The sequence below is a fragment of the Crinia signifera genome, chromosome 6 (assembly GCF_055691185.1).
Source record: "Crinia signifera chromosome 6, ASM5569118v1, whole genome shotgun sequence".
Classification (NCBI taxonomy): domain Eukaryota; kingdom Metazoa; phylum Chordata; class Amphibia; order Anura; family Myobatrachidae; genus Crinia; species Crinia signifera.
Genome location: NC_139222.1, coordinates 168,847,483 through 168,875,400, shown reverse-complemented (window position 1 = coordinate 168,875,400; position 27,918 = coordinate 168,847,483). Strand labels below are relative to the sequence as shown.

General features: G+C 46.3%; 1 long non-coding RNA gene across 1 annotated transcript in view; it reads right to left on the bottom strand.

Moving 5' to 3' along the window:
• LOC146007146 (uncharacterized) overlaps positions 1 to 27,811 on the bottom strand; it is a 56,602-nt gene extending 28,791 nt beyond the window's left edge. The window contains exon 1 of the long non-coding RNA XR_014444254.1: positions 27,738 to 27,811. This is a non-coding gene — a long non-coding RNA (uncharacterized LOC146007146). The remainder of the gene's footprint in view (positions 1 to 27,737) is intronic.
• Between the last annotated feature and the right edge of the window lie 107 nt (positions 27,812 to 27,918).

Genomic DNA, 27,918 nt, shown 5'->3' with positions numbered 1-27,918 from the left:
GTGAGAGATTTGGTAACAAATCTCCAGTTTTTTTAAAGCGACGATCATTTACACCGCAAAACCAGTTTGATTTTTGAAGTGTAAATGATTGCCGCTTTAAAAAAAACTGGAGATTTCTTACCTTATCTCTCACTTTCTGAATCTCTCATCCAATTAAATTTCACTCAATGCATCTCAGGAGGAACTGCTCTGGTTCAAAACACATTAAGCAACTGACTGAGGACCCTGGTGCTGAGCAGATAGGACGCTGTACATGCTAATTAGGACTGAGTTTACTTGTGTCCGGGACCTATGTCTATTCAGCTCAGACTGATATCATCTGGTCCACCAGGAAATTAACATTCCATTCAGCACCTTCAGTGAAGTGATGGAGAGTATGACATTATTGTCTACATATAGGGATGGTCTGAAGCAGGGGTTCTCAAACTGTAGGTCCTGACCCCAAAGTGGGTCCCAACCTTCTGAGCATGGTGTCGTGACTCCATGTTGCGGACTATCTGGCTGTTGACTTTTCTAATCTCAGTCAGTGATTCAAGGAGACTGAAAAATCTGTTGAATTGTCTGTTATTTTAGACTCCTCTAATAATTTTTGCCTCCACAATGCTGCCATGTATGTGCTGTCTGCTGACTACACATGTGATGTGATGACCTTCTGCAGTAACTTGCTGGGGTCCTGTCATTATTTCTATTGTCTGATGGGGTCCCAGAGCAAATTAGTTGGAGGACCCCTGGTCTGAAGGTTACGAGTGTCACTATTGTATATCCATGCATACTGTATGGAACGCCAGATCTATCTGCAACAAACTCCCTGCCATCCATGAAACTCCCTGCTATTCCCTGCTATTCATCTCTAGTGCATCTCCTTGCTATCACTGAGACCTGGCTCTCCACCTCTGATTCTGTCTCTCCAGCTGCTCTCTCCCACGGTGGCCTCTCTTTCTCTCACACCCCCAGGCCTGACGGTCGCCAAGGTGGGCTTTCTCATCTCAGCCTCCTGCACCTACAGTGTCATTCACCCTGAAACCTCTCTCCTCTTCTCCTCCTTTGAGTCTCATTCCATCCGTCTGTACTACCCCTACCACCTCTGTGTCGCTGCAATCTACCGTCCCCCTGGCCCTATCTCCCAATTTCTTGACAACTTCGCCGCCTGGCTTTCACACTTTCTCTCCTCTGACCTACCTTCTCTCATTCTTGGTGACTTTAATATCCCCGTGGATAACCCTATTGACCCTGGCACCTCCAGACTCCTCTTTCTCTGCTCCTCTCTTGGCCTATCTCAGTGGACTAACTCTCCCACCCACATCCAAGGACACTCCCTTGATCTCGTCTTCTCCCGCTCTTGTTCCCTTACCGACTACACTATCTCAGATTTTCCTCTTTCTGACCATCACCTTATCTCCTTCTCCCTCACTGCTTCCCCCTCTCCCACCCTCCTCCCAAGTGCATTGTCTCACGGCATAACGTCAACACACTTGACATTGCTGCCTTCTCAGACACACTGTGTCCTCTTCTCGCCCGAACCTTGCCGCCTCCCTCTATAACGACACCCTATCTTCGGCATTTGACTCTGCCTGCCCTCCCTCCTCTATCCCCCTTCGATGTTTCAACCCCCAACCGTGGCACTCACCTATCACCCGATTCCTTAAAAAGTGCTCTCGCACTGCTGAGCGCTTCTGGAAAAAAATATTTCCTCCTTCAGCTCTGCCCTTGCTCTGGCCAAAGAATCCTACTTTAAGTCCCTCATCCTTTCCCAATCATCCAAACCCCGCAGGCTTTTCGCCACCTTCAACTCCTTGCTCTCCCCCCCTCCTCCAGCTCTTCCGTCCTCCATCGTAGCTGCTGATTTTGCTACCTACTTTTCAACCAAAATCTCCTCTCTCAGGACTGCCATCACTGCTGCCATGACCTCACCCTCTCCCTCCTCCCCTCCAACATCTCCACTCCCCTCCTTCCCACCCCTGTCCTCATTTTACCTGACCACTGCCGCTGAAGTCAATTCTATCCTTCAATCCACTTCTCCCTCCATCTGCCCGCTCGGTCCTATCCCCTCCAATATTAGCCGTCGTCTCATTCCGTCTGTCTTCTCTCACCTGGCTCACCTCTTTAATCTTTCCCTATCCTCTGGGATCTTCCCCTCCTCCTTCAAACACTCTCTTGTCTCCCCAATTCTCAAAAAAACTAATTTGGACCCCAACTTTCCGTCCAACTACAGGCCCATCTCCCTCCTCCCTTTTGCCTCCAAGCTTCTAGAATGTCTGGCCTATAATCTCCTAAGCAACCTTACTGCTAACTCCATTCTAGACCCCCTCCAATCCGGGTTCCACCCTTTACATTCCACTGAAACTGCCCTGACCAAAGTCACCAACGATCTACTATCGGCTAAATCCAAAGGCCTCTTCTCAATCCTAATCCAGCTTGATCTGTCGGCTGCCTTTGACACTGTTGACCACCCTTTCCTGATCAACACCCTCTGCTCCTTTGGCATCACTGGCACGGTCATCTCCTGGTTCACCTCATACCTCTCCGATTGCTCCTTCTCCATCTCTACTCCGAGCTCCTCCTCTCCTACTACCCAGTTGGTGTTCCCCAAGGGTCAGTCCTTGGCTAAAACTGAACTTCTAATCTTCCATCCCCCGAACATCCCCTCTTCTTCCATTATCTCCATCAGCATTGGTGAAACCGAGATCACCTCCACCGACCAAACGCATTGCTTTGGTGTCATCATTGACTCTTGCGCATCAGACCTTTCCTCTCCACTGACGCCACCAAAATTCTCATTTACTCTCTTGTCATCTCCCGCCTTGACTACTGCAACATCATTCTCTCCGGGCTACCTCTCACCCGTCTCGCCCGCCTCGCCCCTCTCCAATCCATTCTTAATGCCGCTGCTAGGCTCATCTTCCTCTCCCGCCGCTCCACCTCCGCCTCCCCCCTCTGTCTATCTCTTCACTGGCTCCCCATTCCTTTCTGAGTTCTCTTTAAACTCCTCACCACAACCTACAAGGCTCTCTCCTCCTCCACCACTCCTTACCTCTCTTTACTGATCTCTATCCACACTCCCTCCCGTCCACTTCGCTCCACCACCGACCGCCGCCTGACCTCTCACCTAATTACCTCCTCCCACTCCCGTGTCTAAGACTTCTCTTGCGTTGTCCCCCTACACTGGAACAACCTCCTGCCACCCACCAGGCTTTCTGATTCCCTTACCTCCTTCAAGTGCTCCCTCGAAACCCACTTCTTCGACTAGCCTATCCCTCCTAACCTCTTTCGCTCCTCCTCTCCTGCCTACCCTACCCCTCCATCTGTTCCCATCCATTGCTACTTATCCTATTGTTTTTTGTTCGTCCACCGACCTCCTTTTAGTCTGTTAACTCTTATGAGTAGGGCCCTCCTTCCTCACGTACTCACCCTACCTCTTTACCTCACCAGCGCTCCTGCCCTTTTCTTCCCTTCCTCTACTTCATCTTCAGTCTCTCTCGACAATCTCGACACCTACTTCAGAACTGATGCTGATTTTAGTTCTACCAGCTATACCCCTAATTATGCTGTATTTTATCAACACACCCTGTACGTTACCTTGTAATTTGTTTCTTGTTCGCTATGTACGGCTCTGCGGACACTTTGTGGTGCCTTATAAATAAACGTACTACTACTACTACATGTCATTAGTCACTCGACAGTTCGGTACTACCTATTGCACAGGTACTCTAGGACAGCGCCGTATTGCATAGCAAACACAAGAATTGTATTCTAGTTGCTAATATGCTTTGTGTATTATATGCAATTAACAAAAAATGTTCTCTGTATTGTGTAGTTGTCACTATTAGCTCTGTATAATATGACTTTTATTAGTTTGTTCTATGATGTTCTCTTTATTGTATATACAGTATGTGACTAATAATGACCAAATTATCATACAAAGCAGAATAAAATTACTTAACACGGTGCATACATGGGAGTATTTAATTTAATTTGAATTAAAAAACACCCTGTTGAATTATTGTTAATAGCATTTAAACAGTTATATTTTAAAAGTATAAATGTGAATTTTTATTCAGATGTTATTTTTTAGACTGGAGAGATAGGTGCTGTATATCTGGGCTGCCATAATAAATGGTAGGGTCTGTGACTGGCTACATAGGTTATTTTCACCCCTTGCCACAGGGTGGGGTGCTTTGTAAAATCTGGGCGGGACTACATCAGGGATAGGGTACCAATTGGTGTGTAAATCAGTTTACACTTTTTTTCTTAAAGTTTCAGATGTGCAGGTTGGTGTTTAGGCTGTAGATGCCAATCTAAATGATCTGATACATTAGCTCTGCCTCAGATACCTCAGTGTGATTTCTAAATACTATCATGGCATCTCTACCACACACATGTACACACTCACTCACACACACATGCGTGCGCACACACACACAGCAATATATCCCAACAACCTATCTCTCAAACACATATACCCAGCACTGCCCCAGCCACCTCCCTCTCTTAGATATAGTATAATATACCCTAGCCCTTCTTCACCTCAGTTGGTCTGCTTTGATCTTGTAGACATAGGCCCTTTTTCTGGTCCGTTCGCAGAAGGGCTGCATTCGCACGGGGACCAATGTTTTTGTACTGCACATGCGCATTTCTGCACATGTACCATATGCAGGGTGCATGCACCCACGGCAAACAGGTGCATACACCCAGAACAGTGGGCGGAGAGGGGTGTGGTTCAGCGTGTGGCCCCATTAGCATATGGGAATGCCCTAGGCGTTCTCATGCTAATGGGGCCATGATGCAGGTGCGGACAGCTGCCCGCCCATTTCATTCCCAGCATGCACACATATGTAAGTGACTTGAAAGTCACTTTTATATGAGTGCACCTTCCAAATATTTTGATGGCCGGTGACCATCGAAAGATGTGGGAGGTTCCCCCGCCCTGCGAATGGATGTTACTGTGTAACATCCATTCGCAAACCCCTGCAAGCGAGTCGCTCTTGCGAATGGGTGGCACCAACCAACCATTCGCAAGGCAGGGTTTGGTGGATTTCGCTGCCTTGCAAATCAACCAGAATAACCCCCATAGTGTGGCCTTATCTCCGACATCTGTTAAATGTAATACTTTCTTGTGTACTTATGTATTTGTTTGTCCATATCCTAGGTTGTTTTGTCTGCAAAATGGTGGTGCCATTTTGTTGAGGACATTTATTCCCATCGTCCGCAGCTGCAGAGGCCCTTGGGTCTTATGGCAACCCTTCTGCATGAGTATATTAGTAGACTTTATTTAAATCTGTACTCAGGGGTGCGGTCAGGTTGCAATTGGATCTGCACAATAGTATTCTCAGGTGGGTATCTCATTATGGGTCCTACAATCTTTACCTTAAGCATTTATTCTCCAAGAGACTTCTTCAGAGGTAAATCTCTAGGATGATAAACATCCACCACTTCAGGGAGTTCTTAGTTGTCAATGTTAAACTGTATCATCTTTATTTTAATAAAAATGACTGTCACAGTATCATTAGGACCAAAAGTAGCATGTTCTATTAATAAAAGCTAACTCGCTTTTAACACAGGGTTTAACACAGGTATCATCTGACATAAGTGATCCAATGAAAGCTTCCAAATACATGAAAAACCAAATACACAACACATAAAATACCTGAATACAGTATGTAGACTAAAACATAGATTGTCATCGAGCACAATAAAATACATTGTGAATTCATTTGAAAGATGTTAGTCAATGAGAGTCATAATGTAGAACTGGTTTAATATAGAGGTTGAAGTCATAATTTAAAGGATATAACTAATGTTCTCACAATAGTAAATACATTTAAACTATGTTAGTCAAAGTTTAGAGTAATTTAGATTTGCTTGATCATAGAAGTTAATCATCACTGAAAGCAATGGCTATCCTTTGATTCCAATAGTACAAGGGTATTATCTAACTATCTCTGTACCTAACTATCCAATACATATACCGGTACGTTATCTAGTATATCTAATACTGGATACTTGTATCTGTATCTAGTATCTAGCTATCTCTGCACTTGTTACAATTGCCTCACCTGTAGTGCAATATTGTTTGTCTATTTGAGAAAAATGTGGTATTCAATCCAGTCTGAATTAGGCCAAAGGTTTTATGGTACTTGTTTCCTAGCACGGCGCCACCGATTTACATTGTATGCAATCGGGTTGCAAAAATAGGGTCAATCGCATGCAACCAAATTGCATGCAATGCGATTGACCCGACCGACCCGATTTTACATTGACCCCAATGTTAAATGCCCCCCAGACCCCATTTTTCATTGTATGCCCCCATTGTTAATGCCACGCCACGATCAACGTGAACCCGAAGCGTGGCGAGCACAGCGAGCCCGCAAGGGGCGGCGGTACACGTCCTCCGACCTTTTCATACCCCCACTATCCACGTCGGCGTGGAGTTGATTTTATATAGTGTGGCAAGCGCAGCGAACCACCGAGCCCGAAGCGTGGCGAGCACAGCGAGCCCCGCGAGGGGACGAGCATTACTTCAAAGGTATTACGCGGGGCTCGCCATGCTTCGGGCTCGGTGGCTCGCTGCGCTTGCCACACTATATAAGATCAACTCCACGCCGATGTGGATAGTGGGGGTATGAAAAGGTCGGAGGACGCGTACTGCTGCGCTCACCACGCTTCGGTTGGCGTTCATCGTGGGGTGGCTTTAACAATGGGGGGCATTCTACATACAAATTATATGGGTATACAATCAAAAATTGGGTATAGGGGGCCATTTAACATTGGTTCCTATGTAAAATCGGGTCCATCGCATTGGTCGCATTGTATGCCATTATAATGGCATACAATGGACCCGATTTTACATAGGAATTTAACATTACATACAATGCTTACAATGTAAAGTTGGGACCCGATTTTACATTTGTCGGGAAACCTAAAAAAAAGCCCGAAATTGGTCGGTCGGGTCCCATCGCATATCTTAAGTTAAGGTAAGTGATGGGACCCGATGGGCGCCGTGCTAGGAAACAAGTACCGTTTTTATTATCAATGTTAATAGGAAAGGATTAATATTATAGATGGTTTAGAATAAAGACAGAGACCGACTCATCCCATACAAAAACCAAGGTGTTAGACTTCAGGAAGGCAGATTTTTTAGGGATGGAAAAATGTGTAAAAAATTAAAAAAGTGCAATACTAAAGGCAACAGAACTATGGGGTGAATTTATGAAGCTTGGAGAAGTGGTATCTATCCCCATAAAGAACGTTATGAGCAAGGTGATAATGGTTCAGCCAATCAGCTACAATATGTAAATTGACAGGTAAGAGCTGATTGGCTGAACCATTATCACCTTGCTCATAACGTTCTTTATGGGGATAGATAACACTTCTCCAAGCTTCATAAATTCACCCCTTAGTATCAAAGGGGTTAGGAAAAGCACAAGGAAAGAGAAGCCAGTGTGGTTTACAAAATAAGTAGCAAGTATTGTGAAAGCAAAAAAAGATGGCTTTTTAGGAATTATAAGCAGACACATAAACATGAGGACTAAAGGGATGTTTCTGGTTAGACAAAAGGAAACTAAAAAGATGTGCAAAGGCACAAGCTGAGGAGAAAATGGCCCAATCAATGGGTTAAGGATGCAAAACTTTTTTTTTAGGTATATGACTGAAAGGAGAAAAACAAAAAGGTGGAATAATAGGACTAGGTGTTTTGATGAGGGAAAAAAAGATGAAGCAGCGCCCCCTAGGTGCGCTTGACTGAGGGTGTTTCACTGAGCTGCTGCTAGAATAGGGGTAGTCGGTCCCTATAGAGGGGTAAGCAAAGAGAGAAAGTACTAAGCAGCACTGGTTTAAAATACTAAGACCAATTGGACTGCTTTCACAATAAAAAACACACAATTTATTATTATACAAAATATGTTCCAATACAATTTAAAATATGCAGTATTTTATATTGCTATGCAATATTGAAAAGCTTTTGATTGATAAAACACTATAAAAATGCTAGTGCACTAGATGTAAGTCCCATGATTGCCCTCATATCATACATTACCAGGGAAGGCCAGAAACAGAGCATTGTATCCCTGAAGGAGAGAGTCAGATCCAAAGGATAGTTCCTTTGCAGGAAAGCTGTGGAATACAGCGAAATGCGTCAGAGTTGTTACCCAGAACCCATTTAATCCTGGTATCGGAACCTATCCACCATCTCCGACTGGGATCCATCCGAACCAGCCCTCCATTGGAAACCTCCACCAGTTCCAGAACAGAAGCTAACTTCCAACCATCCCTCAGCGCTTACCACCTTCCAATCTTAACTGAACACCAACTTGGACCAGCATACACATCTGCTGAGGAGGTCGCTGACAGCGCAGGATGGTACCCCATGAGTGGACGGTAAACCTACACCCCCTTATTTCATTCTTGGGAGTGCTTCAAAAGGGCTCAATAGGAACGGACAGATCCCCACAATTATCATATCTCCTCATTACACCAGGAATCATGGGACTTAAGTCTAGTGCCCCAGCATGTGACGTGGCACACAGAAACCCCACAAAGACCCCAAAGGGGTACATACACCGAAAATTAGACTATTCAGCCGAGGAATGTGGAGGAGAAGAAAGGGCCCCCAGATCTGGGGACTCATTGTAAAATAGTGATATGCCCCGTACTTCTCTGTATTCACTCCACTTGCGCCATTTAAAGGATTGACGAAGCAGAGGCTGAATATTTAACATTGGCCGTCTCAAACAAAAAATGTTTATGGACATTGTTTGCAATATGTGAGATTGAAGGTATTACTGGAGATTTCCAATACTGACCAATGGCTGCCTTAGTTGAAATCAGAATATGTCTAAGAAGGTACAAGTCCTCCATAGATAATAATGTGTGATGGTGTAGTAATGCCACCACCGGATCGGGTGGGACTTTTAGTCTTAGGACGTCACTTATGAAGGAGAATACTGCAGACCATAGCGGACAGAGCAGTAGGCATTCCCAGGAGATATGGTAGATTGTACCCACATCTGCACAATTTCTCCAACAAAGATTGGAGACGGAAGGCCAAATCCCATGTAACCACTGAGGCGAGAAGTATGCCCTCTGGCATAATTTGTAAAACATTTCTGAGTGGTGTAGACATTTGGACATTTTAAAACCAGCATATGAGATAGAGTCCCACTCCTCCTCTGAAAAAGTGATGGAGAGATCCACCTCCCACTGTAACTGTGCTGGCAGTTTCCCTTTTTTTGATTTTGTGATTAGGTAGTCATACCATTTCGATATTCCCCCTTTATGTGTTTGAGAAGACAATTTCAAGTATAGGATTTTGGGGAAGGATAGGACCACCAAGGAATTTTTAAAAGTAGCAGATAACCAGTGACGAACTTGGAGGAACTTGTAAAAATCTTGTTTAGGCAACCCATACTATGTCTGCAGAGCGGAGAACTGCAGGAGAGTGCTGTCAGGGAACAACTGCCTTAGGGATAATATGCCTACTTCAATCCAAGGGTTTAGCTGTAAATTGGGGATGAGTCTGGCTATAGCTTTTAATGTTAGGTCGGGGCCCGGCAGAGAAACTTCAACATCATCCAGTATAGCTCTATACCAAACCGATAAAGTAGCTCTGATAGCCGCCCCTGGACCAGCCCATGTTGGGGATACATGAAAACAAAATACAGAATATTTTAAATTGTATTGGGTCATATTTTGTATAATAATAAATTGTGTTTTTTTATTGTGAAACCAGTCCAATTGGTCTTAGTATTTTAAAACAGCGCTGCTTAGTACTTTCTCGTTTTGATGAGGGAGACAATGTAATAGCAGATCATCTTAATAATTGTTTTTGCTAAGTATTCATTACTGAAAGAGAATTGAAAGTGCAACAGTTAAGTTGCAGTCATAGCAAGCAAAATTATATTAGTACATTTACAGTACAGAGGAGAAGGTCCTAACAGAACTCTCAAAACTTAATATGGATAAATCAATGGGGCCAGATGAGATACATCCAAGGATACTGAAAGAGCTTAAAGGGGAGCTGGTAGCACCATTATCAGAATTATTCAACCAGAACAAATGTTGTACCACTGCACAAAAAGTGGAAGCAAGGAAGATGCAAGCAACTACCGACCATTGAGACTTACATCAGTATTTTCAGGGACATTTATGAAAACACTCTTAAAAAAAAGAGTTGCAAATTATCTCAAATCCAGCAGTTTACATGATCCCAATCAACATGGATTTACTCAGGGGAAATCATTTCCTTATTGACTTTTTGTGATTTGTCACTAAAGAAATAGATAAAGGAGGGGCTGTAGATATAGCTCATCTAGACTTTAGTAAAGCTTTTGACACTGTGCAACATTACAGACTGTTAAACAAACTCAAAAGTATGGGATTGGATACTAAAATGGTTACATGGATAAGATGTTGGTTGCAGGAAAGAGAGAGTTGTAGTAAAGGGAGTAAATTCACAGGAGGATAATGTTAGCAGTGGAGTACCCTATGGATCTGTAATAATCTTGGACCAGTGCTTTCCAATATCTTTATCGGTGACATTACAAATGTTATTGAAGGAAAAGTATGGCTTTTTGCAGATTGAATTAAAGGTATGCAACAGGGTAGACACCCCAGGGGGATAAAACAAATATTTGAAGATCTACGTAGAATAGAAGAATAGCAGTTACAGTTTAATGCAAATAAATCCACAATCATACACTTGGGTCTAAAAAATGAAGGCTAAATATAATATTAATGGCAATAAATTGGAAACTACAGAGGAGGAAATGGATCTAGGAATCACTACAGTATTTCAGGTGATTTAAAGGCAGGTAAGAAATGTAACAAAGCACTGAAGAAGGCCTAGTTGCATAGGGAGATGAATCAGCAGCAGAAAGAAAGAATAATGTTACTGTATAGGTCACTTGTACGACCACATCTGGAATACTGTGTCCAGTTCGGAAGGCCATTTCTCCAGAAGAATATAAATACATGAGAGATGGTACAAAGAAGGGCACCTAAAATGGTACATGGCCTAAATCACAAAACTTACCCGGAAAGACTAAAAAAATCTCAATATGTATAGTTTGGAGCAGAGAAGGAAAAGGGGGGACATGATAGAAACTTTCAAATATATCAAGGGTTTTAACGAGGTCCAGCAGGGAAACTTTATTCAAAAGAAGTATTAGAACATCAGAACATACACTGACACTGGTGGGAGGGAGGTTTAGAGGAAATCTGAGGAAAAATGAATTCACATAAAGGGTAGTGGACAAGTGGAATAGCTTCCCATCAGAGGTGGTAGAGGATAAGACAGTAGAGCAATTTAAACATGCATGGGATAGACATCCTTACAAAGAAATAAGGGTCAAATAGGGTTTGAGGTAACCATTTGGTTAAAAAAGGACATACAAGATGGGCCAAATGGTTCTAATATGCTGTCAAATTCTATTTAGATTACAGCCATCATTATTGATATGTATACCCTGGGTTTGTTATAGTTGTCAATGTCTTGGCTTGTCACAGCCAGCGGCATTGTATGGGGTATAGTTTGTCATAGGGGTGTGATGTGACAATGAAGGCTGTACAGAGTTGTCGCTATGTGATTGCATCATTATTCTTATGCCTACACTATACAATGCCTAGATTACTGCAATATACAGCATGGGGCATGGCTACATAATGCAAATCAGCATGGATCGCACCATTAACTCTCTGACTTTCCTGCATCACTATGTAGGGTTTGACTGCAGAAAACATTATTATTATTATTAACAGTTTCTTATATAGCGCACACATATTCCACAGCGCTTTACGGAGAATATTTGAACATTCACATCAGTAACTGCCCTAGTGGAATTTACAATCTATATTCCCTACCACATATACACGCAAACAGACATTCTAGGGTTAATTTCGGAGCCAATTAGCCTACCAGTATATTTTGGGGATTGTGGGAGGAAACCAGAGTACCCGGAGGAAACCCACGCAAGTACGGGGAGAATATACAAACTCCGCACAGTTAGAGCCATGGTGGTAATTGAACCCATAACCTCAGTACTGTGAGGCAGTAATGCTAACCATTACACCATCCGTACTGCCAGTAGCATGTATGTTTTGTAAACATACACACTCTTTGGCGGCCGGCAGTGACACTTTTTTTGTGAGCCTACCGGCCACACCATCTTACATTTTTTTTGTAAGATTCTAACCATGGCCCATTTTGCCTTTGAAACGGAATCACAGGACCCTTAGTTTCCTTGGTAAACCTTAGTTTAGGTGGATGGACAGGGTGCTGACTTGATTTCTTCCCAGGGTTAAATATTTGGATAGTCCGCGGACTCCCCTGACACCCAGCACTCTCACCAATTAGAACTTTTTGCAGGCGGATGCTTATTCCGGACAGACCGCCCAATGGGAGGATGTTACTGACACGGTCAAACTACATTGACGTCAACATCACATGATGTTCCATTAGGCACTCCGTCTGGAATCAGTGTTTGCCTGCAACAAGTTTTAATTGGTGAGAGTGCTGGGTGCATAGGCATGCGGAGGAGGACCACCTTGCCCGTTCACAGCACTCTGTGCAGGGAGTGCTGCACTTCCTTATGAAAGAAATTGCCTGGCTGCCCTGTTGTGTGCGCTCCACCCATCACTGCAACTCCCACATCCCTGGGTAGTGAGTGTCTCACTTTGCCCATCTCCCCTAGTCTTATTCATATAGCACTAGTAGTGGGAATGAGGAGACACAGTGACATCGTCTGTCTCTCCTGCTGCATGCAGAGGAGTTTCCTGGCCACTGAAAGGAGTGGGGACCAACAAAAGACCCACATCTGGGGCAGGAGGAGAACTGAGCAGGACAAGTAGCCCAATTGGTAGGTAAAAGCTACATAAATAATTATATTTTAAAAAGTAAATGTTGTAGTAATTGTGTCTGTGACAGACTAACTGCAGAATTTGGGCGACTAAAAGTATTTAAATGCTAAAGGCCAGGATTTAAACACTTTATTAATATGAAGGCCTCCACCCGGATACTTCTTGAAGCCACCTGGCTGCTCATTTTGCCCACCGCAACCCCCCGACTGCCTCTGCTGCCCTCAATGTGCTGAACAAAACAGGTCCCGGAGTGCAGGCTTATTCAACCCAGGACGCCGGCGGCTAATTAAAATGATGCACCGGCTTTTGAGCCAATCAGAACTCATGTACTGGCAGCCAATCAGAGGGGCTGTCGTATGCAAGCTCTGATTGGCTCACCAGCCGATGATGCATTTTAATTGGCCACTAGCATCATGAGTTGAAGAAGCCTGCTCTCTGGGACCTCCGGGCTGCAGCTCAGGGGAAGAAGAGATGGGGGAGCAGGAGCCGGGTTACTTTAAGTCAAGTGAGGAGGGGGTTGGGGGAATGGCAAGACTGGAAATGAGTCCCGGCCTCAAAATTCCTGATAGCAGCCCTGCTCTTGATGGTGGATTAGCTGCCCATGTGATAGGCCAGGTGTGTGCTACAGTAGGGACCACTGGAGAATTTGCAAGAGTCTGTCCTGTGATTACATTTATGCTGCATGCTGTAACTCCACTTGCATGGGAAATTGACCTAGTATGCTGTAACCAAAATGAAGACCAAAGACTTCATTTGAATCCAGTGTATGTGTTCCTTCTCACAATACAATGAACATATGTACAGTACAGTATGCTGCATTGAAGGTAGATTATGCAGTCACAATGTATGCATCATGCATCTGTGCTAATGACAATGCAGCCACATAGCATGCACACTCATGTAACGTAGGTATAAACAATGCTAATCTCATCTATACAGGCATTTCTTGTACTCAAAGAGCCGGGGGTTGACTTGAGCTGAATACATTACTGTACACTATCTCCAAGAGCGCTAATCCACAATGGAAGTGTATCAGACGCTCCTGCGACTCAGAATTCTCAACCTGAGTCTTGTTTTTTTTTTAAAGCATTTCCAAATGTACTAAAGCCACAATGACGATGCCTATGGGCTTCTACCCAGAAAACTTTGTGAGGGATCTGATCAGATACCTTCTAGTATGCCCTGAGGCCACCAGCGCATGTATAGAGGGATTCCTGAGTCATAAACCCGGTAGTCCAGACATCAGAGTGCACAGCAAAGAACAGCACAGGACCGCTGTTTAGAATGGCCACGGCGAAACATACACTGGCTCTGTTGACCCCCAAAGGGAGATGGCTGATTCCTGCAAATGCTAGGCTTTGCCTTTAGTCACCACATTTGAAGGAGCGAGTAAAGCACGCTCTAGCTCCTGGGCAACCAGGTGTTAGGGAGTGACAAGGAATCAGGGATCCTCTAAGGGTATGGTCAAAAAAGAAAATCTAACTACTGGGCCTGCCTGGGGAAACAACCTCCTTTACGGCACCAGGCCAATGACGGGGAAGGTGACCTAGTCGTAGACACCTCAGACAAGAGAACTGGGATACCTCCAGCAATACCTATGCAGGAAATACAGCTTACCAATAACATAAGCAATAGCACAATAAACTGGTACATCAAAATGACCAAACCAAGGAGAATAACGCAACTCGCCATGCAGGGGAGGACTGAACAGAGATGGAACAAATAAATGAAAAACTAACACAAGAAATTGGCAGCTTGTCCGCTAACAGGGATAAAGAAATGAAACCAGGTTCCAATGGAGCACTTACATGACCTCAGACAGGCACAGACAGACAAGGAGACTTCCAGCAGCTGCAGGTGGAAAGAAGCAAGCTGGGACAGACTGGAGCAGACTGACAGGATTCTGGAACTGAATGGACTGCAGACAGCCAGGAAAGGCTGCACTGGACTATGAACAGGGAGAACAGACTAAGGACCAGCAGATGGCTGGTGAGCTCCAAACAGAGCAGTAACCTGACGGGTGGCCAGCAGGAAACCGGAACTTGCAGCTACCTGCAAAATGAACAGGAAACTATCACCGGTGAGGCAGTGCTGGGAAAAATGCCTTAAGAAAGGCTCAAGTTATCGATCACCTGGGAAAGATCCAGCCCAGCTCCCAAGCTGGGATAACGAGGTCATTATCTCCCAGGCTTGTGCATAGAGCCACTCAATTAAGAATTAGTTGCAAAGGCACAGACTCACCACTGGAGGCCACCAGAGAGTCCATTACCAGAAACAGACTGGAAAGACCACAAACTGACATGAAAGTAAGGAGCCATTATTACGCCACCTGACAGTACCCCCCCACCATGAGGAAGGGTCAACAGACCCCAATATCCAGACATCCCAAATAGGGATACATAAGAACCTGGAATATAAATTGAAGGGAAGCAAAGGAAACACCAGACAAAACGGACACAAGCTGTGACAACAGCTATGGTATACTTAAGCTTTCTACCCTCCAGTGTTTCATCTGCAAAAGAGTTTATTGCAGCCAGGAACTCTATGAGCAATCATTGTCGGAGTTACTTCCAAAAATGTAGAAAAACAAAATATATGATCGATACTATTGTTGCTAATTGCAACTGGAATGTTGTTTTTTTCCACATGATCAGGGTGAGTAGTTTAAACTGGATTATGTATGGGATAATAGCCAGTGTAGGGATTAGCAGAGAGGGAAGTCGGAGACAGAGCATCATGATAAATAGATCAGTCTAGCAACAGTGTTATGATAAATAGATCAGTCTAGATACAGTGTTAAGGAGACATTGGTGTAGAGAGAGGCAGTTGAGGGTAGGACCAGAGAGAAGGTTTTAATAAGATTATTAATGTAAACAGTGTCGGACTTGGACATTAAGGGCCCATTGGGGAATGCAGTGATAGGGCCCCTTGTTTAGGAGTCTGGCTAATCTCCAGGGGGGCTGTGGCCAGCTGCATCAGTGGTTGACTAATAATTAGGGAGTGTGTGGCAAGGGCCCCATGATATATATAATAAATACTGCTAGTGTATGCATTATAATTTACCAGAGCAATATTTGTAATTGTAGAAATATGTCATAGTCCCATGATGAGGTGGGCCCCAAGCCACCCTCTACCCGTGTGGGCCAGTCCAACCCTGAACGTAAAAGATTAATACATGTAAAAGAGCGGTGAGCTGCAGGAAGACTTTAAACAATCACCAACATCACATATACTGACAGACAGTGGTGCAAGTAGAAAAAATGTCTTAGTAGTACTGTGCCACGCGCCTTCGGCGGCGGTGGAAAATGGGCATGGTTTGGGGACGTGGTAATATGACACGCGGGGGGGTGGCTACATGACAAAACTTTAAAACACAATGACATTGCTATTTGGGCTTGTGCACATATATGCCCCCACAGTGCCAGATATCATTTACCCCCACAGTAGTAGTAGTAGTAGTAGTACGTTTATTTATAAGGCGCCGCAAAGTGTCCGCAGCGCCGTACATAGCAAACAAAAAAATTACGAGGTAACGTACAGGGTGTGTTGAAAAATACAGTATAAATAGGGGTATAGCTGGTAGAACTAAAATCAGCATCAGTTCAGAAGTAGGTGTCAAAATTGTCGAGGAGACTGAAGATGAAGTAGAGGAAGGGAAGAACAGGACAGGAGCACAGGTGAGGTAAAGAGGTAGGGTGAGTACGTGAGGAAGGAGGGCCCTACTCATAAGAGTTAACTTACTAAAAATAGGTGGGTGGACGAATGAAAAACAATAGGATAAGTAGGAACGGAGGGGAACGGAGGCAGGATAGGAGGATCAAAAGAGGTTAGGAGGAGGGATAGGCTAGTCGAAAAAAGTGGGTTTTAAGGGAGCGCTTGAAGGAGGTAAGGGAATCAGAAAGCCTGATTGGTGGCGGGAGGTTGTTCCAGTGCAGGGGGGCAGCGCGAGAGAAGTCTTGGACACGGGAGTATATGCCCCCACAGTGCTAAGTATACACCCAGTGCCAAATACACCCCCACAGTGCCACACATATGGCCCCACAGTGCTAAGTATGCCTCCAGTGCCAGATATGCCCCCACAGTGCCACACATATGCCCCCACAGTGCCAAGTATGTCACCAGCGCCAGATATGCCCCCACAGTGCCACACATATGCCCCCACAGTGCTAAGTATGCCCCCATAGTGCTAAAGTATGCCCCAACAGTCCTAAAGTATGCCCACAGTGCCACATATATGCCCCAACAGTGCCACACATATGCCCCCACAGTGCCACACATATGCCCTTACAGTGCTAGGTATGCCCACAGTGCTAGGTATGCCAACAGTGCCGCATATAAATGCCCCCACAGTGCCAGAATAAGCCAGCAGCAGCACAACACTGCATGTGGAACATTTGCGAAGTTCTAGCGGGAGCCGCTCCAGTCCCCCATAGGTTTCCATGAATCTGGGGTGAGATCTGGCAATGAGGTGGCAAGTTCTGCTACCAGTATTTGTAATCTATTGCAATGGGCAACTTGCCCCTTTTGCAAGTAAGGGCAAGTTAACTAAATCAACCATAAGGTCTGCATAGCATTATCACAACAATAATGTTAACACTGGAAGTAAATAAATAAATCTCCTCCACATAGCTGGAGTACTGTACAGCAATTATTTACTGTGGTGTTAACGTCTGCATCTAGACTCATTTTAAGTGACCAAACATTGTGTTGGCAGGAATGTCAAAAAGCATCTATATTGTATTTCACACGATTGTGGATCATAACACTTATGGGAACCTAAATGCCCCCTCCCCCATTCACATTCTAATTATCAATACACAACAGTGTGTATGTGTTTATGTTATCCATCCCAGTCATGTCAGTCACTCATTCAGGGCCGGCGCCACCACCAGGCAGCTCTAGGCATTTGCCTAGGGTGCCGGCACCTGGAGGGCGGCAGTTCGCCCCTCACCCCCAGCACTGTGGTACCTGTGAAGAATCTTGCGTCCCCGGCGTCCCTGCTGAGTGCTGGTGCGTGCAGGGGTGTCCGTGCCGCCGGGGGAACCTTGGGCGCTGTTATTGTGTATAAGCTTGTCGCGGCCGGTGGGGTCCCTACAGTGAATAGAAAATAACAAGCGCTATGCGCGCGGCGGCGCGGGAAGCGCTAGTTATTTTCTATTCACTGTAGGGACCCCGCGGCCAGCTTATACACAATAACAGCGCCGCAGGCTCCCCCCGGCGGCACGGACACCCCTGCACGCACCAGCACTCAGCAGGGACGCCGGGGACGCAAGTTTTTTTACACAGGTACCAACCTTCCCCCCCCCCGGCACCGGGGCGCCCCCACCCTGACTCGCCTGGGGCGCTCCGGTGCCTTGCACCGGCCCTGCACTCATTAAGATGTTTCACAGCGAAGAATGTAATGATCAGTAGCAGCGACATCCAGAAGGCACTACACTAAAGGTCCCCATACATTAGGGCGACTTCTTCGAAGTCCCAGCGAATCCCCTTACAGTCCTTTTGTACAATAGGAGGCTTGGCTGGGCGAATTATATAACCTAAAGCCTGTGCGATCTTCACACTTCAATGTGATGCACACGGGACAGCGCATCGCATCGGACCTGATGTTAATCATATGCAGGGCATAAAGTGGTCATGCAGAGGTGGGGGAACTCATTTCTCTATGCCACCCAGGGGCGGGCTGGGCGGCAGGGTGCCATGTGCCCCCTGGGCCGCTTAGCCAGTCACTGGCTGCGGGCTGCGCTGGATCACCATCCACCTCCTCCAGGCAGCCCTCCTGCGCTGGCCGCATTTCCAGAACACGGCCGCTGCTACAGGAAAATGGCCGCCGGCTCCCTGCACTGAGGACATGTGATCCAGCGCGGCCCGCAGCCAGTGACTGGCTAAGCGGCCTGGGGGAGCAGTAGAGGTCTGTCGGACCCCACCGGACCCCCCCCACCAGCAGCAGCAGATGGAGAGACAGCAACAATGGTGAGTTGCTGGTGGGAAATTCTGGCACTGTGGGGCATATGTGTTTCTGGCACTGTGGGGGCATTTCTGGCACTGTGGGGGCATATGTGTATTTGGCACTGTGGGGGAATATCTGGCACTGTGGGGGCATATGTGTATCGGTCACTGTGGGGGCATATTTGGCACTGTGGGGGCATATGTGTCTCTGGCACTGTGGGGGCATATCTGGCACTGTGGGGGCATATGTGTATCTGGCACTGTGGGGGGAATATCTGGCACTTTGGGGGCATATGTGTCTCTGGCACTGTGGGGGCATATGTGTCTCTGGCCCTGTGGGGGCATATCTGGCACTGTGGGGGCATATGTGTATTTGGCACTGTGGCGGAATATCTGGCACTGTGGGGGCAAATCTGGTACTGTGGGGCATATCTGGCACTGTGGGGGCATATGTGTATTTGGCACTGTGGCGGAATATGTGGCACTGTGGGGGCAAATCTGGCACTGTGGACATCACATTGTGCGGTGTAATGGGCATCATGGTATGGGGTGTAATGGGCATTACGGTGTGGGGAGCATTGGGTAATTGCCATCACAGAATGGGGTGCAGTGGGCATCAAGGTGTGCTGCATAATGTGTAATTAGCATCACAATGTGCAATCTGCAGGTACACAATACAATCAAGGGTATTTGTGGATTATCACGGCTCCCATCGCATGCCATCGCATGCCATATATAGTGGCATGCGATGGCATGTGATGCGATGCGATTTTTGACGATTTTTGCCGTTTTTGTAAAAATCACATGCAATCGCATCGCATGCGATCACATCGCATGCGATTTTTCACTGAAAAGCATCCAAATGCATTGGAATTAGTATGAAACATGTTCAATGGCCCCCAAATGGCATTTTTGAGGCTGTACCACCCCCACTATCAACGCGAACCCGAAGCGTGGCGAGCGCAGCGAGCCCGCGAGGGGCGGCGGCACGCGTCCTACGACCTTTTCATACCCCCACTATCCACGTCGGCTTGGAGTTGGGAATAGAAAGTGTGGCGAGCGCAGCGAGCCACCGAGCCCGAAGCGTGGCGAGCGCAGCGAGCCCCACGAGGGGACGCGGACACCTGTGAAGCCCGTGAGGGGACGCGGATACCTGTGAAGGTATCCGCGTCCCCTCGCCATGCTTCGGGCTCGGTGGCTCGCTGCGCTTGCCACACTTTCTATTCTCAACTCCACGCCGACGTGGATAGTGGGGGTATGAAAAGGTCGAAGGACGCGTACTGCCGCCCCTCGCGGGCTCGCTGCGCTCGCTACGCTTCGGGTTCGCGTTGATAGTGGGGGTGGTACAGCCTCAAAAATGCCATTTGGGGGCCATTGAACATGTTTCATACTAATTCCAATGCATTTGGATGCTTTTCAGTGAAAAATCGCATGCAATGTGATTTTTCATATACGATGGCCATCGTGGGAGCCGTGATAATCCACAAGTACCCAATCAAGGTACAGGCCACGTCCCCTTATGATAGGCCACACGCCTAGTTTTTCAGCGCGCCTCCGGCGCGCACAAGCATTCAGGGTTCCAGGAGGATGGGGGGGGGGGGGGAGGTACGGGCCAGTGCTCTGGACTTGCCCCCTAGGCTAAAAGTTGCCAGCCAGCCCCTGATGCCACCTAACTACACCCCCTCTCCTCCTCTCATTAGGCAGAGACAGGGCCAGTGGAAGGGTATTTGGCATCCCCCTGCAAACTACAATGCTTTTACGTATGCCCCTTTCCCACTGCAGGCTTTACACGGTAAAATGCCGTTTTTTTAGCCTTTTTAAACGGCTAGAGCTGCAGTGGGAAAGCTCCAGGTTGCTTTACACGGGTATTTGTTAACCGGGTAAAAAGCAGTGTTTTTACCGTGTAAGAGCCGTTTTTTCGGCAGTGGGAAAGGGGTAGCCCTTTACCCGTTAAAAAAAAAAACGGCATGGGGTCCCCCCCCACTGCCGTAACCAGCACCAGGCTGAAGGAGCCGGGGCTGGTATTAAAAAAATCAGGAAACCCGACAAATAGGGGTTCCCTGATTTTTTACAACCAGCCCCAGGCTCCAGGTCCGGGGCTGGTTCCCAAAATACGGGGGACAAAATGACTAGGGGTCCCCCGTATTTTAAGAACCAGCCCCAGGCACAACCAGCCAGCAGGGTAATGCTACAGCCGGGGGACACTTATTATATAAGTTCCCGCGGCCAAAGCATTAACCCTACCGACCAGTCAGCCTGGCCAGGGGCCCTGGGGGAGTGGGGACCCCCCCAATAAAGGGGTCCCCCCCCTCCAGGACTTACCTGACCAGGCTGAAGCCTGGTGCTGTCCTCGATGCCCCTGGGCGGTGGGCATCGAGCTGATGGTATGGTGTAAAAAATAGAATAAAAACCATTGTCTTTTACTGGTGAACTATGAGTCCCAGCAAGCCTCCCCCGCAAGCTGGGACTTGGAGAACCACAAGTCCCAGCCTGCGGGGCATTAAAGGGCCCGCTGGGTCTTGTAGTTCCACAGTAAAAGAAAGAGTTAAATAAACACACTGACACACGTGAAAAATAAAAGTTTAATACATACATAACACATACATACTGATACTTACCTATCTTGAGCCCGTAGGTAGCCCTGGTCCTGATGTCCTGGTCCGTGTCGGCGTCTGTATCCATGTCGGCATCCCTGTCGGCGACGGCGTCGGCGGTCCGGTGTCCGAAGAAATTCATTTGGGAAGCTGTGGAAGCAAACCATACTCACCTGTCCCAGTGCGACGTAGTCCAGGTAAGTTCTTTGCAAAAAAACAAACCGAACACCCGAACCAAGCGAACAGCAGAGAGCCGCACGGTGTTTGTTTACATCGTGCGGCTCCGCCTCCCGAATGCCGCTATTGGCCGCCTTGCGGCCAAGGTGGCCAATAGCGGCATTCGGGGGCGGAGCCGCACGATGTAAACAAACACCGTGCGGCTCTCTGCTGTTCGCTTGGTTCGGGTGTTCGGTTTGTTTTTTTGCAAATAACTTACCTGGACTACGTCGCACTGGGACAGGTGAGTATGGTTTCCTTCCACAGCTTCCCAAATGGATTTCTTCGGACTCCGGACCGCCGACGCCGTCGCCGACAGGGATGCCGACATGGATACAGACGCCGACACGGACCAGGACATCAGGACCAGGGCTACCTACGGGCTCAAGATAGGTAAGTATCAGTATGTATGTGTTATGTATGTATTAAACTTTTATTTTTCACGTGTGTCAGTGTGTTTATTTAACTCTTTCTTTTACTGTGGAACTACAAGACCCAGCGGGCCCTTTAATGCCCCGCAGGCTGGGACTTGTGGTTCTCCAAGTCCCAGCTTGCGGGGGAGGCTTGCTGGGACTCATAGTTCACCAGTAAAAGACAATGGTTTTTATTCTATTTTTTACACCATACCATCAGCTCGATGCCCACCGCCCAGGGGCATCGAGGACAGCACCAGGCTTCAGCCTGGTCAGGTAAGTCCTGGAGGGGGGGGACCCCTTTATTGGGGGGGTCCCCACTCCCCCAGGGCCCCTGGCCAGGCTGACTGGTCGGTAGGGTTAATGCTTTGGCCGCGGGAACTTATATAATAAGTGTCCCCCGGCTGTGGCATTACCCTGCTGGCTGGTTGTGCCTGGGGCTGGTTCTTAAAATACGGGGGACCCCTAGTCATTTTGTCCCCCCGTATTTTGGGAACCAGCCCCGGACCTGGAGCCTGGGGCTGGTTGTAAAAAATCAGGGAACCCCTATTTGTCGGGTTTCCTGATTTTTTATTACCAGCCCGGCTCTTTCAGCCTGGTGCTGGTTACAGCAGTGGGGGGGACCCCACGCCGTTTTTTTTTTTTTAATTCTCCCCCCCCCCCCCCTATCTTTACACTGCTTAAACGGGTTTTTAAACGGGTAAGTGTGAATGTGACAAAAACAGCTTTTAAACGGTAATTTACCGTTTAAAAGCTGCAGTGGGAAAGAGTCTTTATGGCTCTTACCCGTTTAAAGACCCGTTTAAAAAAAACGGGTCATTACCCGTGTAGGCAGTGGGAAAGCAGCAATAGTTACATACTGTAGTAGGTAAGGCTGAAAAAAGACTTGCGTCCATCTAGTTCAACCTGGTAAAAATATATCCATTGCTGATTTGGTAGGTTCTGATATTTTACAGACAGATACTGGGTGACATTTTTTAGAGATCGATGTTGGGTTTTTGGCGATTTTTATCTCAAAAACGGCCGTTTTTTCATTTTTTTCCCAAATCGACTTCTTAATGGGTGGCGATTTGCGGCATAAATCGCACTTTTTGCCGCGAAATCGCACTTTCTGAAAGTGCGATTTTTTTTAACTCCGGAATTCGCATCCAGATGTTTTCCCCTTTGAAAAAGATACAATTCGCATTTTTAATGAGATGCGAATTTGGAAATCGCCCAAAAAAATGGTCTAAAGTTCCCAAAAAAAATAGACCTGATCCTGACTGGCGATTTTGTCAGAAACATGGCGATTTTGTCAGAACCATGCACAGATCATTGTGATCTGTGTATGGTTCTTTGGTTAAATATGTGTAAAAGTAATTAAAAAAATTGGCGTGAGGTCCCCCCTCCTGTACATAACCAGCCCCGGGCTCATTGAGCCGGACCTGGTTCCAAAAATACGGGGGACAAAAAGCGTAGGGGTCCCCTGTATTTCTGAAACCAGCACCGGGCTCCAACAGCCCGCAGTGTCATGCCACAGCCGGCTGACACTTTTTACACAAGGTCCCCCGGCCGTACCATGAGCACCGTGGCTGGTCAGCCTTGGACGGGGTACCTGGAGGAGTGGGGACCCCCCCAATAAAGGGCCCCCCCCAGGCTCCACCCTCCACATTATCACTGGCCATACCAAGTTAGATCCTGTTAAATCAGATCCTGTGTCCTGGGCCTGTGTTCTGTCAGACTTGTGTCAGAAGGTGCAGGCCCCGGAGCGGTGTCCGATTTGCACTTCCCTGAAACCGCATTCGATGGTGTGTCCCCAGGAGGGGTGGCCGATGCCTCAGCCGATGGTGTGTCCCCAGGAGGGGAGGCCGATGCCTCAGCCGATGGGGTGGCCAATGCCTCAGCCGATGGCGTGTCCCCAGGAGGCGTGGCCAATGCTTCAGCCGATGGCGTGTCCCCAGGAGGGGTGGCGAATGCCTCAGCCGATCATAAATCAGGAACAGGTACAGGTATCAGAACAGGAACAGGAACAGGTATTAGGTATCAGGTATCAGGCAAGCTATAGCAGTACAGACAAGGCTGAAAACGCTATCACTGGCCCTGAGCTCAGGGCAAATGCAGTTTTAACACCAGCACAGACCAATCGCTGCAGCACACAGAGACAGGCCCCTCAATATGTGCTGCAGCTGGGAATGGCATTCTGAGAACAGCCCAGACCAGCTGATTACACCAGCTGGAACTGCTCTCAGAATCCACAGTTCTGCAGGCAGAACCCAACAGCAGCACCTCTGGCCACCCATAGGTACTGCAGACCAAGAAATGACAGCAGCACCTCTGGCCACACAGAGGTACTGCAAGGTGAATATAACAACAGCAGCAGCACTTCTGTGTAACCAGAGGCACTGCAGACCAAACAAGACATGAACGGCAGTCCTGACATTTCCTCAAGTATCAATATGTGCTGCAGCTGGGAATGGCATTCTGAGAACAGCCCAGACCAGCTGATTACACCAGCTGGAACTGCTCTCAGAAACCACAGTTCTGCAGGCAGAACCCAACATCAGCACCTCTGGCCACCGATAGGTACTGCAGACCAAGAAATGACAGAAGCACCTTTGGCCACACAGAGGTACTGCAAGGTGAATATAACAACAGCAGCAGCACCTCTGTGTAACCAGAGGCACTGCAGATCAAACAAGACATGAATGGCAGTCCTGACAGACATGGGGCTGGGCTCGTTGGAAAGCCCTGTCCCTCAGCTACAAAATGGGCCTATTTAATAGTGGGCCTGGAGCTGTAGCTCCATTAGTCCCATTGTTAATCCAGCCATGCATACAGAGTAGTAGATGTACTTTACTTTGCGGAATTTCAGCAAAAACTATTTTGGTTCTCCTTCATAGCGGTTTATTTACTAAATAAACCCAGTGCTAAAGGTTCTTTTATATGTTAATATTTAAAATGGCAATGCTTATGGTAGCTTTGTTTTGCTAGTAAAAACATTGCCTCTTTTTCGGGCATAAATCCGATTTGGAATCGCTGGGTTTCAGAACCTGATGCTTAGTAAATTGATCAAATATATTTATAAACTCCATAGTGTCCAATACTGATTTCAGTGGCTGTATTGCAGAGTTATGTAATTGTGAACCTCAATTGGGCAGTATGTAAGACATATAAGCTAATTCCTAATTCCTAGAATTCCTCCATTTTACTGGCCTCACAAATCTACTGCTTGACAGAAACTATAGTTTGAGGTCCAGTCATTTTTCAAGGAAAAACTGAGACACTATGGCCATACATTGGCACTATGGGCCTTAGGGCGAGATGTATTGAAATACATTGCCGCCCTTCGCGCCCCCCCGCCGCGATGCCAGCACATATGTAGGAACAGATGCGGCTGGCATCGCGGTGCCGTGACGGAGCCCCCCCGCGATACCTGTACTCTGGTGTGCGGGGGGTCTCCATCACCTCCCTGCTGCCTGGCTCTCTCCTCATGCCGGGGACAGCTAAGCAGGCTGTCCCCGGCGCCTCTTCCTCCCCCCTGCAGCCGGAAGGATGTCCGGCTGCTTCACTAGGGGGAGGAGGGGTTTACCTTCCGGGGTCCAGGATGACCCTTCAGGAAGGTAAGCTAGAGGGGGGGTCGGCGTGGCGGCGGGCTTGCGTCAGCGGTGGCGAAAAGAAGCCCATAGGCTTCTATAGGGTATCGCCACCCAAAGGAAAATGCAGTAAAATGCATTGGAAAATGCAGTAAAATGCGGTAAAACCGGGGTTTTACCGCATTTTCCGTTTGATACATCTCGCCCTTATTCTAGTTCACTGTTAGAGGCAAATTCCTTCTCAGATGGACAAAACCATGTGCACTGCAGGGGGCAGATGGAACATGTGCAGAGAGAGTTAGATTTGGGTGGGGTTTTACTTCAAAGTGAGATCTATATTGCAGTGTAGAAATAAAGCAGTCAGTATTTTCCCTGCACAGAAACAAAAAAACTCACCCAAATCTAATTCTATCTGCACCTGTTGCATCTGCCCCCCTGCAGAGCACATGGTTTTGTCCATCTAAGAAGGAATTTGCCTCTGAGAATGAACTATAATAAGGCCCTTAAGCTCAAATTGCTTAAAAACAATGGCTCTGGCTGTAGACACACAATAACCATAATATATATAAAGGTGTCACTAAAAATAATTAAGCTTTCATATATATTTATGAGAACAATTATTTGATTGATTTATTATTGAGGAAACATTTAAAAAATACTGAAAAAAATATTTTTAAATTAAGACAATATAAAATATGATAACTATTAAGGGACGGAAATAATAGGGCAACAATATTTTCATGTGAACAAGGACAATGTTAAATTAATTAATGATGGACGCACAAGTCTGTAATTACAATTGTGCAACATAGTAGATATTTCCATAATTGATATAACCCTTATTAACATAAACATATTGTTGTGCTGTTATATAATTTACCAATAATAATGTCTCCTTAATATTCATTACATGTTATACTTTATTATTATAATATAATTTGCTTTATTTTCCCTCAATATTTTATATTTTATTCATAATTGAAATATTCATTTTTTTGTCACTGAGTATTACTTTTCTCCAAATGTAAATATATATATATATATATATTTACATATGCGCTTTAGACAACTAAAGTGGAAAAAATATTTGTAAGACTTTAAAAAATATATAAATATATAAGAGAAAGTAACTTATCTAAAGGAGTCAGCAGGCAGTACCCAGCGTGTTTCGACTATTGACTAGGGGCCTTGATGAAGTCAAAGCGATGACACGCGTTGGGTACTCTTTGCACCACATTGGGGGAGTCTGCAGTATTCTATTTGCGTGCTTAATTCCACCTTGGAATGCGGAATTCAACAGCATGGCTCTCGCTAGTAAATTTGCTAACAAACTGTGGAAGTGAGCATCATTAATGAAATAAGGCCTGGTTCAGTGTTGATTGCTGATCAGTGAATTCACAAATCATAAAATCAATATACCCACAAGGTATATCAGGCGCACAAAAATATTTGGTTTAAATTAATAAGGTGGTCACAGCTCTAATTAGGCCATACTGCTGCTCCCAAAGGAATTAATAAATTCACAAGGAAAATGAAAAGAGATTAAAGAGAGCGCACTCTTCACAAATCAAGCAAATATCGAATGACTGCACATGCGTTCTGCATGCGTGAGCCCAAATAGTGAATGTATATAAATCATAGACGCAATATGGCCGGAGGTTGACCGTCAGGAAGCCGGCATTTAGGGGTGGAAATCTGTGATTTTCTGTCAGTGCCTGAAAAAATGAAGACGTGTCCACGCGATCTAAGGGAGGGTCTGTGATGTCAGCACCGGCCTCGATCAGCCTGTCTCTGCCACAGATTTGTCAGAGCTACTCACATTTGCACAAATTTGAAAAAAACATTTTATGGATCAGAAATTGCGTATGGATTTGCAGATGCAATCTGTCACAAATTTATACAGGGTGGGGTTTATTCTGTTTTGGTGGTGCCTATCTACTAGCAGTCATCTGCAGCTATGCACAATAGCGATCAGGCTCGAATAAGGCCCAAAGTGTGTAAACACTAAACGATATGCACAGAAATATCATTAACAGTATCCTTATCACGTATAACTTTAGAAACAACCGTCTAGTGCAGTGGTTCCCAAACTTTTTGACAGGTACAGATTTCATGACAGTCTCCCGGAGCTGTGGTGGTCAGAATACCTTATCCTTCCATTGTCAAGCCAAGCTACAACCTATCACTCCATCTGTCTCTCAGGAAGCTGCTGCAGCTGGTCTGGAGGTAAGAGAGCGGAGACGTACATAAAATATCGAGGCTTTAGGCATCTACAATCACATATACTACATTTCATTCCTGTCCCTTTACCACATGTCTCTAGTGTTT